Source organism: Dendrobates tinctorius, unplaced genomic scaffold (assembly GCF_039654945.1).
Source record: "Dendrobates tinctorius isolate UK_male_01 unplaced genomic scaffold, ASM3965494v1 ptg000138l, whole genome shotgun sequence".
NCBI classification, from domain to species: Eukaryota; Metazoa; Chordata; class Amphibia; order Anura; family Dendrobatidae; genus Dendrobates; species Dendrobates tinctorius.
In genome coordinates, this window is record NW_027361806.1 from 15,638,096 (window position 1) to 15,651,623 (window position 13,528).

The window sequence follows — 13,528 nt, forward strand, 5'->3', positions numbered from 1 at the left end:
ATATGCTGCATGTGGGGGCCCCTGATCCTGTATATACTGTATATGGGGACCCCTGCTTCTCTATATGCTGCATGTGGGGGCCCTGATCCTGTATATACTGTATATGGGGACCCCTGCTTCTCTATATGCTGCATGTGGGGGGCCTGATCCTGTATATACTGTATATGGGGACCCCTGCTTCTCTATATGCTGCATGTGGGGGCCCTGATCCTGTATATACTGTACATGGGGACCCCTGCTTCTCTATATGCTGCATGTGGGGGGCCTGATCCTGTATATACTGTATATGGGGACCCCTGCTTCTCTATATGCTGCATGTGGGGGGCCTGATCCTGTATATACTGTATATGGGGACCCCTGCTTCTCTATATGCTGCATGTGGGGGCCCTGATCCTGTATATACTGTATATGGGGACCCCTGCTTCTCTATATGCTGCATGTGGGGGGCCCTGATCCTGTATATACTGTATATGGGGACCCCTGCTTCTCTATATGCTGCATGTGGGGGACCTGATCCTGTATATACTGTATATGGGGACCCCTGCTTCTCTATATGCTGCATGTGGGGGGCCTGATCCTGTATATACTGTACATGGGGACCCCTGATTCTCTATATGCTGCATGTGGGGGGCCTGATCCTGTATATACTGTACATGGGGACCCCTGCTTCTCTATATGCTGCATGTGGGGGCCCTGATCCTGTATATACTGTATATGGGGACCCCTGCTTCTCTATATGCTGCATGTGGGGGGCCTGATCCTGTATATACTGTACATGGGGACCCCTGCTTCTCTATATGCTGCATGTGGGGGGCCCTGATCCTGTATATACTGTATATGGGGACCCCTGCTTCTCTATATGCTGCATGTGGGGGGCCCTGATCCTGTATATACTGTATATGGGGACCCCTGCTTCTCTATATGCTGCATGTGGGGGGCCTGATCCTGTATATACTGTATATGGGGACCCCTGCTTCTCTATATGCTGCATGTGGGGGGCCTGATCCTGTATATACTGTACATGGGGACCCCTGCTTCTCTATATGCTGCATGTGGGGGGCCTGATCCTGTATATACTGTATATGGGGACCCCTGCTTCTCTATATGCTGCATGTCTGGGGCCTGATCCTGCATATACTGTACATGGGGACCCCTGCTTCTCTATATGCTGCATGTGGGGGGCCTGATCCTGTATATACTGTATATGGGGACCCCTGCTTCTCTATATGCTGCATGTGGGGGGCCTGATCCTGTATATACTGTATATGGGGACCCCTGCTTCTCTATATGCTGCATGTGGGGGGCCTGATCCTGCATATACTGTATATGGGGACCCCTGCTTCTCTATATGCTGCATGTGGGGGCCCTGATCCTGTATATACTGTATATGGGGACCCCTGCTTCTCTATATGCTGCATGTGGGGGGCCTGATCCTGTATATACTGTATATGGGGACCCCTGCTTCTCTATATGCTGCATGTGGGGGGCCCTGATCCTGTATATACTGTATATGGGGACCCCTGCTTCTCTATATGCTGCATGTGGGGGGCCCTGATCCTGTATATACTGTATATGGGGACCCCTGCTTCTCTATATGCTGCATGTGGGGGGCCCTGATCCTGTATATACTGTATATGGGGACCCCTGCTTCTCTATATGCTGCATGTGGGGGCCCTGATCCTGCATATACTGTATATGGGGACCCCTGCTTCTCTATATGCTGCATGTCTGGGGCCTGATCCTGCATATACTGTACATGGGGACCCCTGCTTCTCTATATGCTGCATGTGGGGGCCCCTGATCCTGCATATACTGTACATGGGGACCCCTGCTTCTCTATATGCTGCATGTGGGGGGCCCTGATCCTGCATATACTGTACATGGGGACCCCTGCTTCTCTATATGCTGCATGTGGGGGGCCCTGATCCTCTATATACTGTATATGGGGGCCCCTGGTTATATATATGCTGCATGTGGGGGGCCCTGATCCTGTATATACTGTACATGGGGACCCCTGCTTCTCTATATGCTGCATGTGGGGGGCCCTGATCCTGCATATACTGTACATGGGGACCCCTGCTTATCTATATGCTGCATGTGGGGGGCCCTGATCCTGTATATACTGTATATGGGGACCCCTGCTTCTCTATATGCTGCATGTGGGGGGCCCTGATCCTGCATATACTGTACATGGGGACCCCTGCTTCTCTATATGCTGCATGTGGGGGCCCCTGATCCTGCATATACTGTACATGGGGACCCCTGCTTCTCTATATGCTGCATGTGGGGGGCCCTGATCCTGTATATACTGTATATGGGGACCCCTGCTTCTATATATGCTGCATGTGGGGGGCCCTGATCCTGTATATACTGTATATGGGGACCCCTGCTTCTATATATGCTGCATGTGGGGGGACCTGATCCTGTACATACTGTATATGGGGACCCCTGCTTCTCTATATGCTGCATGTGGGGGGCCCTGATACTGTATATGGGGACCCCTGCTTCTCTATATGCTGCATGTGGGGGGCCCTGATCCTGTATATACTGTATATGGGGACCCCTGCTTCTATATATGCTGCATGTGGGGGGCCCTGATCCTGTATATACTGTATATGGGGACCCCTGCTTCTATATATGCTGCATGTGGGGGGCCCTGATCCTGTATATACTGTATATGGGGACCCCTGCTTCTATATATGCTGCATGTGGGGGGCCCTGATCCTGTACATACTGTATATGGGGACCCCTGCTTCTCTATATGCTGCATGTGGGGGGCCCTGATCCTGTATATACTGTATATGGGGACCCCTGCTTCTCTATATGCTGCATGTGGGGGCCCTGATCCTGTATATACTGTATATGGGGACCCCTGCTTCTCTATATGCTGCATGTGGGGGGCCCTGATCCTGTATATACTGTATATGGGGACCCCTGCTTCTCTATATGCTGCATGTGGGGGGCCCTGATACTGTATATGGGGACCCCTGCTTCTCTATATGCTGCATGTGGGGGCCCTGATCCTGTATATACTGTATATGGGGACCCCTGCTTCTCTATATGCTGCATGTGGGGGGCCCTGATACTGTATATGGGGACCCCTGCTTCTCTATATGCTGCATGTGGGGGCCCTGATCCTGTATATACTGTATATGGGGACCCCTGCTTCTCTATATGCTGCATGTGGGGGGCCTGATCCTGTATATACTGTATGTGGGGACACCTGCTTCTCTATATGCTGCATGTGGGGGCCCTGATCCTGTATATACTGTATATGGGGACCCCTGCTTCTCTATATGCTGCATGTCTGGGGCCTGATCCTGCATATACTGTACATGGGGACCCCTGCTTCTCTATACGCTGCATGTGGGGGCCCTGATCCTGTATATACTGTATATGGGGACCCCTGCTTCTCTATATGCTGCATGTGGGGGGCCTGATCCTGTATATACTGTATATGGGGACCCCTGCTTCTCTATATGCTGCATGTGGGGGGCCCTGATCCTGTATATACTGTATATGGGGACCCCTGCTTCTCTATATGCTGCATGTGGGGGGCCTGATCCTGTATATACTGTATATGGGGACCCCTGCTTCTCTATATGCTGCATGTGGGGGGCCCTGATCCTGTATATACTGTATATGGGGACCCCTGCTTCTCTATATGCTGCATGTGGGGGGCCTGATCCTGTATATACTGTATATGGGGACCCCTGCTTCTCTATATGCTGCATGTGGGGGCCCTGATCCTGTATATACTGTATATGGGGACCCCTGCTTCTCTATATGCTGCATGTGGGGGCCCTGATCCTGTATATACTGTATATGGGGACCCCTGCTTCTCTATATGCTGCATGTGGGGGGCCTGATCCTGTATATACTGTATATGGGGACCCCTGCTTCTCTATATGCTGCATGTGGGGGGCCCTGATCCTGTATATACTGTATATGGGGATTCCCTGCTTCTCTATATGCTGCATGTGGGGGGCCTGATCCTGTATATACTGTATATGGGGACCCCTGCTTCTCTATATGCTGCATGTGGGGGGCCTGATCCTGTATATACTGTATATGGGGACCCCTGCTTCTCTATATGCTGCATGTGGGGGCCTTGATCCTGTATATACTGTATATGGGGACCCCTGCTTCTCTATATGCTGCATGTGGGGGGCCCTGATCCTGTGTATACTGTATATGGGGACCCCTGCTTCTATATATGCTGCATGTGGGGGGCCTGATCCTGTATATACTGTATATGGGGACCCCTGGTTCTATATATGCTGCATGTGGGGGCCCTGATCCTGTATATACTGTATATGGGGACCCCTGCTTCTCTATATGCTGCATGTGGGGGGCCCTGATCCTGTATATACTGTATATGGGGACCCCTGCTTCTCTATATGCTGCATGTGGGGGGCCCTGATCCTGTATATACTGTATATGGGGACCCCTGCTTCTCTATATGCTGCATGTGGGGGCCCTGATCCTGTATATACTGTATATGGGGACCCCTGCTTCTCTATATGCTGCATGTGGGGGGCCTGATCCTTTATATACTGTATATGGGGACCCCTGCTTCTCTATATGCTGCATGTGGGGGGCCCTGATCCTGTATATACTGTATATGGGGACCCCTGCTTTTCTATATGCTGCATGTGGGGGGGCCTGATCCTGTATATACTGTATATGGGGACCCCTGCTTCTCTATATGCTGCATGTGGGGGGCCTGATCCTGTATATACTGTATATGGGGACCCCTGCTTCTCTATATGCTGCATGTGGGGGCCCTGATCCTGTATATACTGTATATGGGGACCCCTGCTTCTCTATATGCTGCATGTGGGGGGCCCTGATCCTGTATATACTGTATATGGGGACCCCTGCTTCTATATATGCTGCATGTGGGGGGCCTGATCCTATATATACTGTATATGGGGACCCCTGCTTCTATATATGCTGCATGTGGGGGCCCTGATCCTGTATATACTCTATATGGGGACCCCTGCTTCTCTATATGCTGCATGTGGGGGGCCCTGATCCTGTATATACTGTATATGGGGACCCCTGCTTCTCTATATGCTGCATGTGGGGGGCCCTGATCCTGTATATACTGTATATGGGGACCCCTGCTTCTCTATATGCTGCATGTGGGGGGCCCTGATCCTGTATATACTGTATATGGGGACCCCTGCTTCTCTATATGCTGCATGTGGGGGGCCTGATCCTGTATATACTGTATATGGGGACCCCTGCTTCTCTATATGCTGCATGTGGGGGGCCCTGATCCTGTATATACTGTATATGGGGACCCCTGCTTCTCTATATGCTGCATGTGGGGGGCCTGATCCTGTATATACTGTATATGGGGACCCCTGCTTCTCTATATGCTGCATGTGGGGGGCCCTGATCCTGTATATACTGTATATGGGGACCCCTGCTTCTCTATATGCTGCATGTGGGGGGCCTGATCCTGTATATACTGTATATGGGGACCCCTGCTTCTCTATATGCTGCATGTGGGGGGCCTGATCCTGTATATACTGTATATGGGGACCCCTGCTTCTCTATATGCTGCATGTGGGGGCCCTGATCCTGTATATACTGTATATGGGGACCCCTGCTTCTCTATATGCTGCATGTGGGGGGCCCTGATCCTGTATATACTGTATATGGGGACCCCTGCTTCTATATATGCTGCATGTGGGGGGCCTGATCCTGTATATACTGTATATGGGGACCCCTGCTTCTATATATGCTGCATGTGGGGGCCCTGATCCTGTATATACTGTATATGGGGACCCCTGCTTCTCTATATGCTGCATGTGGGGGGCCCTGATCCTGTATATACTGTATATGGGGACCCCTGCTTCTCTATATGCTGCATGTGGGGGGCCCTGATCCTGTATATACTGTATATGGGGACCCCTGCTTCTCTATATGCTGCATGTGGGGGGCCCTGATCCTGTATATACTGTATATGGGGACCCCTGCTTCTCTATATGCTGCATGTGGGGGGCCCTGATCCTGTATATACTGTATATGGGGACCCCTGCTTCTCTATATGCTGCATGTGGGGGGCCCTGATCCTGTATATACTGTATATGGGGACCCCTGCTTCTCTATACGCTGCATGTGGGGGGCCCTGATCCTGTATATACTGTATATGGGGACCCCTGCTTCTCTATATGCTGCATGTGGGGGCCCTGATCCTGTATATACTGTATATGGGGACCCCTGCTTCTCTATATGCTGCATGTGGGGGCCCTGATCCTGTATATACTGTATATGGGGATTCCCTGCTTCTCTATATGCTGCATGTGGGGGCCCTGATCCTGTATATACTGTATATGGGGACCCCTGCTTCTCTATACGCTGCATGTGGGGGCCCTGATCCTGTATATACTGTATATGGGGACCCCTGCTTCTCTATATGCTGCATGTGGAGGGCCCTGATCCTGTATATACTGTATATGGGGATTCCCTGCTTCTCTATATGCTGCATGTGGGGGCCCTGATCCTGCATATACTGTATATGGGGATTCCCTGCTTCTCTATATGCTGCATGTGGGGGACCTGATCCTGTATATACTGTATATGGGGACCCCTGCTTCTCTATACGCTGCATGTGGGGGGCCCTGATCCTGTATATACTGTATATGGGGACCCCTGCTTCTCTATATGCTGCATGTGGGGGGCCCTGATCCTGTATATACTGTATAAGGGGACCCCTGCTTCTCTATACGCTGCATGTGGGGGCCCTGATCCTGTATATACTGTATATGGGGACCCCTGCTTCTATATATGCTGCATGTGGGGGGCCCTGATCCTGTATATACTGTATATGGGGACCCCTGCTTCTCTATATGCTGCATGTGGGGGCCCTGATCCTCTATATACTGTGTATGGGGACCCCTGCTTCTATATATGCTGCATGTGGGGGGCCCTGATCCTGTATATACTGTATATGGGGACCCCTGCTTCTATATATGCTGCATGTGGGGGGCCCTGATCCTGTATATACTGTATATGGGGACCCCTGCTTCTCTATATGCTGCATGTGGGGGCCCTGATCCTGTATATACTGTATATGGGGACCCCTGCTTCTCTATATGTTGCATGTGGGGGGCCCTGATCCTGTATATACTGTATATGGGACCCCTGCTTCTATATATGCTGCATGTGGGGGGCCCTGATCCTGTATATACTGTATATGGGGACCCCTGCTTCTCTATACGCTGCATGTGGGGGGCCCTGATCCTGTATATGGGGACCCCTGCTTCTCTATATGCTGCATGTGGGGGGCCCTGATCCTGTATATACTGTATATGGGGACCCCTGCTTTTCTATACGCTGCATGTGGGGGGCCCTGATCCTGTATATACTGTATATGGGGACCCCTGCTTCTCTATACGCTGCATGTGGGGGCCCTGATCCTGTATATGAGGCTCCTGTTTCTCTTCATGCTGCATGTGAGGACCTGTTTCGGTGTATGCTGCGTATGGGGCCCCTAATTATTTATATACTTGTGAGGGTTGATCCTGAATATACTGCATATGGGGGGCTCTTGTGGCTGTATATACTGTATATAGGTACCCCTGCTTCTTTATATGCTGCATGTGGGGGCCTGTTGCTCCTTATGCAGCATGAGGGGAGTGAGGTGGAAATGCTTCTCCATATGCCGTGGGGGTTCTTCCTCTACATGCTGCATGTAGGGTGCCCTGCTTTTCTGTACTGTATGCTGCATTGTGAGGGCCTGTTCCTCCATATACTGCATGGTGGTGCCTGTTCCTCTACATGCTGTATGGGGGGTGGGGGAGGCTGATTCTACATATGCAGCTTGTAGGGTGCCCTTCTCTGTATTGTATGCTGCATCCGGTGGCCTGTGCCTCCATATGCTGCATGTAGGGTGCCCTACTTGTCTGTAGTGTATGCTGCATGTGGGGGGCTGTTCCTCTATATCCTGTATGGGGGGTGCCTTGCTTGTATGTATGCTGCAGGAGAGGAGCGGGATCTAGTATATACAACATGTGGGGGCCCGGCTTCTCCATATGCAGCATGTAGGGTTCCCTGCTTCTCTGTATTGTATGCTGCATCTGGGGGGCCTGTTCCTCTATATGCTGTATAGGGGGTGGGGGATTCTACATGTAGGGTGCCCTGCTTCTCTGTATTGTATGCTGCATCTGGGGGGCTTGTTCCTCTATATGCTGTATAGGGGGTGGGGGATTCTACATGTAAGGTGCCCTGCTTGTCTGTATTGTATGCTGCATGTGGGGGGCTGTTCCTATATATGCTGTGTGGGGGGTGCCTTGCTGGTGTGTATGCTGCAGGAGAGGAGTGGGTTCTAGTATATACAACATGTGGGGTCCCTGCTTTTCTATATGCTGCATATGAAAGTACTGATTCTATGCATGCTGATTTGGGAGAGGGGGGGGCTGAATCTGCTGTATATATGCTTTTGTGGGGTGCCCTGCTTACATATATTCCACATGTGGTGGTCCTGCAGTTGTACATGCTGACTGTGGGTCTCTGCTTCAGTGAATGCTGTTTGGGGTGGTCCTGTCTATGCTGCAATTTGTTGATTGCAGTATGTTGGGCTCTGAGCCTGTACATAGTAGGCAGCATTTGCTTTTTGGGGGTCCCGCATGCTGGTCCCGTGGACATGACACGTAGAAATCGCTTACATTTCCAAACCCTGTCATTGCTATTATTTTTGTTTTTCCAGATGAACTGTGATATTAATATGAAACCCTTCTACCTGCATGTGTGCGCTGTTACACTATAAAAACTATGCTGTGGATAATATATTATAGCTGCACTGATATTCTGCACCCCAGGGTTTTAGTCGCACTGTCTTTGCTGCATTCACAAAATGTTACTCAGCTGTGATCATATCTATATTGTAATCCATGCCTAGTCCTTACATAGTCCTCTATTCTTACTGTAAGGCTGTACTTTCATTGTTGGTTATTCATGTACCTCAGAACATTATTATTGTGCTTCTCCACTGATTTTATGAACTATTGTTCACAGATGTAGCAGAGCTGATGTTGTTGCAAATCATGTCCATATCATGTTTTGCTGTTATTTTACATAGGACTACACATTACCCTACCACAATATCGACATACACTGTCTCTGCTTTTCTTAAAGGAGTTACTTGACAGACTCGGCTCTCCTACATCTCTAAATCTTTGCTGTGGACTTGGATGTTTATTTTATATCAGATTTAGGATTTAGATGCTACAAGGAGGGCTTCTGTGTATGCAAATAACACATAGAGTTGCTGGTCAATTATAAAATGTAGCCTCCAGTCGTGCCATTATTATTTTACACAGATCAGTATTTCTAGGCAACATGGAGAATCTGTATGTGGTTTGTCATTGCCAGGTTGTACTTAAAGCCAGGCCAATGGTCAGGCTGCCCGGTGGCAATGCACTTCATTGCCACCATCAGTTACTGCAGATGTTAGGCATCTCAGCGACTTATAATTGATATTCCCTGCAGCGCATCCACTGGAGAAATGAGGTATTACTGTTTTCATTCAGATGAATGGGCTATCCCCTGTTACATGGACATCCTAGGTCCTCCAAAATGAGAAACTTTCTTTATATCGGCTTCCCACTCTAACAGATAATGACCCTGAATGGGGGATCCCTCTTTTGTTATCTCATAATTCCTTACTACTAAATTGGAAAATTGGACCTGTAACCTAGACAATCCTCTTTAAACCCTTCACGACCTTACAATTTTCCACTTTTGCGCTTTTGTTTTTTGCTTCCCTTCTTCCCAGAGCCACAACTTTTTTTCTTTTTCGGTCCTCAGATCCACCTGCGGCTGCTAGAGGCACATGACAGCCTACATCAAAGGCAGGGACACGACTTTTGACGTACCTACTGTATACATCAAAGGTCGTGAAGGGGTTAAAGGGAACCTGTTGTGATGGTTCCCAAGGGTGAACCCACTGGACCGCGGTAAGCGAACCTCCCCTGGGCGAGCGGGCCAGGTGGACCACCCCCTATAGAGGGAGCGTTAGGGACAGGCCCAGGGGAAACTACTCACCACGGCAGCTGGTACCCGAGGAGGATGGAGGGCACGACAAGAGATGTAACAGGCAGGCAGATGGAAGAGCTGGACCGGAACCGGTAGGACTGGAACTCAGGAACGGAGGTTGGAGGATACTGGCAGACAAGGCAGGAAAAGTGAAACACGGGTCAGACGAAGACACAGGCTGGAGGCGGACACGAGATGGCGGGCACTGGGAGGAACACAAGGACCAGGTTAAACAGGGAGCACGGGAAACGACAGGCAGACTGAGAGCCAGAGTCACAGTAAGAGACACAAGTGACGAACAGGCAGTGATTCAGAGGAAGAGGCTGCCTCTTATGGAGACAAGAGTTCCGGGTCAGGTCAGCAGGGTCAGGAAGGCGGGGAGAAGGACTGGCTTGGCCTGTACTGGGATCTGAGGCGCAAGGCACGCATGCGCCGCGGGTAGACCACCGGGACTGAGCGCGGGCCAGAGGGCAGGAGTGCAGGTGAGCGCGCGCCTGCTGCAGGAGCGCGCCGAAGGCGGCGGGCGCTCCCGGAGGTCACGGGCGACGCGGAGCCCGATAGGGAGGCGACAGCAGGAGCCAAACATGAGGTGGGGGCGGTGAGCGTGGAGCCAGCGGAGGCGGTAAGCGTGACACCTGTTTTGTTCAGAAATATTATTTACGTGCAGATATAGTCAGGTAAATATTTTTAAAATCTGGAGCAGCAGCTAAGGGAAAAAATGGACTTATATCATTCCTACAGCCTCTGTCCAGTCATAGGAGAGGAGCAGGGAGCGGATAGTCATCCTATATACAGTGAGACTGCTGTGATCATTCCCTGGCACTTTGACAGCCTGCTCCGCAGTTTGTGTGTGCTGTGTGTGTGCGCAGAGCAGGTTGTCAATCAGTGTGCCAGATGTGATTACGCTGTATAGTGATTAACTGCAACCGCTCCCTGCACCACCCCAATAACTGGAAGCCAGCGGCTGTAAGAAGGATATAAGTTACTTTTTTCTCCCTGTAGCTTCTGCTCCAGTAAGGCAGGCTCGCTTGATTTTAATGCTGTTTACCTGCAAATGAACCCAATATCTGCAGGAAATTACCCCTTCTGTACACAAGTTCCCTTTAACATATGGATATTTTTCTACTAGCGAACGGGCTGTAAACTCAGTGCTGTTCACTTAATCAAGTAGCATTCATACGCATAGCAATTATGTATAATATAATGTGTACCATATAGGCCTGTCCAGCGCTGTGAGAACTGTAGAGAAGATGGCCTGATTCAGATTTATCTCATACTTACTCCTAGTGGAGGAGATCTCTCTGTATGGCCTGGATCACACATGCGAGAAATACGGCCGACTCTCGCATATTAATACCCGGCACTGCCGCCGGCACTCGGGGCAGAGCGTGCAGCTGCATAGAAATACATGCATCCGCACGCTCCGCTCCTGAGTGCCGGCGGCAGTGCCGGGTATTAATATGCGAGACTCGTCCGAATTTCTCGCATGTGTGATCCATGCCTAAAGGTCTGTAAACACATCCCTGTCACGTCCCTGTTACCTGAGATTAGTGTGGGGTCTGTCGCAGCACATTATAAGGGGCCCCGTCTCCTCTTATGTCCCATATAGCACTACTAGCGGAAAGGATGTAACATATCGGTTTAGAAACTATTTTTCAATATTTTCTATTCAGGGAACGATTCAGTTTATTGAGACATTTCACTGCTGAAATAAAACACCATGAAGGACAATGATGTTGCATCCCAGTTCAGGTTCATTAGTTCTCATTCCCAGGGGTGTAGGTAGAATCTGCAGTGTTTCGGGATCCCTGTCTCCTCTGAGGGGAAGTTTCTAAAGCTCCCAGAAGCAGAGGGAGCACACTGATTTCCTTATCAGTGTGTTAACACAAAGATTCTGTCCTCCATACCTAATATAATGAAGTTCAGCTTTTGCTTTTTAAATCTAAATTGGTCAAAAACTCTGTACAGACTAATTTCCTAATAAAATCATATAGTGGGTGGGGATCAATATAAACTGAGTTTAGTCGGCACTTGATCTCAAGGGTGCAATTCACATACATGAGCTCACGTGACTGGTGACTAACACAGGGAATACCGGAGAATCGTAACGTGGTGCACATCACATGCTGTCATCATTTGGTCTTGATTAGTGACTGCAGACTTTGTCCCAAGATTTGACAGCCCTTTAACAAGTTTTATCTAGCGACAAATACAGTATTCTTGCGCTATGACTCAAGGATGTATAAGAACAGCACTGGTTGATATTAAATACCTATTAGGGAGTAGGTGGCTTTCATAAGCGTGGTATGGGTGGGCAAAATCAGGTATGGTGTCTATTTGACAAAACTAGAGTGAAAGAAGAGGGGAATTATTAAAGACCACATATATTATATATGAAAAGAATGCGCTCTAAAATATGTGAATACCCATTTAAATAAATACTCAATTAAGAGTGGTGGTTATTCCTTAAAACTAAGTACCTATAGTAGGTTATGCGTAAAATAAATAAGGTGAGTATGCATACAGTAATCCTAATGAAAGTTACCATGGTTAGAGGCAGAGTTATTGGAGGTGAGACGTCTTAGATAAAACCCGGTACCTGTGATGTTCGTTGCTCGAGGGTTAAATAGCATAAATTCATTTGATGGTAGCAAGATTAGGTACTTAGCTTAAAGTAGTCCACTAGTTGTCCAATTTGAAGCAAATCCAGGAGCGCTGTCACGGTCGGTGACAGACGCTCACTATGCCAAACAGTGGAAGCACGGGTGCTCGTGTGTCTACACTCGCGTGTCTGTCATTGCGATAGTATACTGTATTTTTATTTAAATTCGTATTTATTCCTATGTGGTTTGGGATTCTACTTGCAGCTGATTCAATGTATATACAATAGCGCCACTATACTAAACTTTTTTGAAGTTTTATCTAGCATTAAACTTTTTTAGAAATAGCTGCCAATGTTACAAAATAACAAAAAAAAGTATTCCGCTAATTTTTCTCCCAGCGACACACCTCTGGTTCTCTTCCTAGTCTTTGTTTTCATGTGGAGGGCAATGACCTCTGCTGTACCACTGGCATCACTGCTCAGATATGAGTGCCATAATGCCAGTAGTATGGCACGTGAACGCTGCTGCCATTGTTTGGGCATAGCAGTCATATACCACCTGTATGCAAACAAGGACCGACAGCACAGCAGGAGTGTCAGCATTGGGGAAAAGACTAGGTAATTCTGTGACTTTTTTTGTTTTTCTTTCATTCATTACAACGGCTGTTAAATTAGATGTTGGAAAACTCCTTTCAAGAGATTTTCTGAAGTAGATGACTTATTAGAGAATGCTCTACTAATGCAGAGGGTTCGTTGTTTGGGGCTCCATTCCTTTAGCTGAAGCTGAGGGCCACAGTATAGAAATGAATGGATTCTATGTTTTCAGGTAGAGACCCCTCCCCCCACAAATATCCATCTGCAATGGACCCGCAATCT

General features: G+C 49.0%; 1 protein-coding gene across 3 annotated transcripts in view; it reads left to right on the top strand.

The window, feature by feature from the left end:
• The window catches only part of DNAJC6 (DnaJ heat shock protein family (Hsp40) member C6), a 113,537-nt gene that overhangs the window by 38,705 nt on the left and 61,304 nt on the right, over positions 1 to 13,528 (top strand). The window lies entirely within an intron of this gene.